A 1,126-nucleotide genomic window follows, 5' to 3' on the forward strand; every position below is an offset into this window, starting at 1 on the left:
CCTTCTGCGAAATTGTGCTTGCACACTCCTGGTTCCACCCATAACCTCCTCCACTGTTGGTCTTCCTCATTGTTTAATGACTGACTGACTGTTTGTACTGGAAGGGAGTGTTGCTATTTAAATAGAAGGTAACTGAAATATGTGCCATACCTGCATGGAAGGGAGATGGTGAGGGAATGGAGGAGGAGAGGGCAACTGCAGTGAAGTATCAGAGTAAATATTTGAGAAAAGTGTCAGTTGACTGGTAAATGCATAATGGGGAGGACACAAAGCACCAGTTAGAACCTAAATTACCTTTATAAGCTCCCTTACTATGCAAAAGGATACAATGAAGTATTTAAAATTACACTTTCTCTTTGGTTTAAAAAAAAATAAATGAGTTAAATATTTAGCAAAAATCATAAACGCTTTGTGCTTACAGAGAATGAAGTGTTATGAAACTGGCATACCCAGCTAGCAAACTTTTTTGTTTCAATCCAGCATTTATTAGCCTAGCAAGTTATTTTTCAAGATAGCTAAATAGTGCCTAAAGTGAAGCATGGGCACCTGCTTATGAAAAGTGTCGTTATCATCATCTCAACAGCCACACTTTGAAAAGCAGAACAAAGAGCAACCCTACAATCAGGTGCTGTGAAACTGGCAAACCCTTTTATCTGGGCGGCTCCTGAAAGGCTGGAGAAGAATTCCAAGGAATTGCAATAGTACCCCCAGGGATCTCGATGCACGCGGCTCCGGAGATGTGTTTCCAGAGAAGCCTTGTTTATCAGACGCTAATGCATTACGCACTGCTCTTCTCTCTCACACTGTTTTTTCTTTTTGAAAACTAAACCATTTTAGTCCTCCAATAGTATTTTCTCTTCCAACGGGATGATTCAGCCCTCGACAAGACGCACTTACTTATTTCCTCTGTATCCTCTGATACAGGGCTCACACATGGGCAAAGAAGCAGAGGTATGTGCCTTCCCTGCTATGATTTCAAGAGACCAGGCAGAGGCTCCCACAACACAACACACCAGACCATGCAGATGTGTCTCTAGGTGATGCAATTTTGGAAAAAAACAGCTAGTGATGCACATCTGAAGGTGAGAAGCAACACAAGTGCTTCCCAGGCTGTGGGAAAAAACAG

The sequence above is a fragment of the Charadrius vociferus genome, unplaced genomic scaffold (genome assembly GCF_000708025.1).
Source record: "Charadrius vociferus isolate BGI_N301 unplaced genomic scaffold, ASM70802v2 scaffold498, whole genome shotgun sequence".
NCBI lineage: Eukaryota > Metazoa > Chordata > Aves > Charadriiformes > Charadriidae > Charadrius > Charadrius vociferus.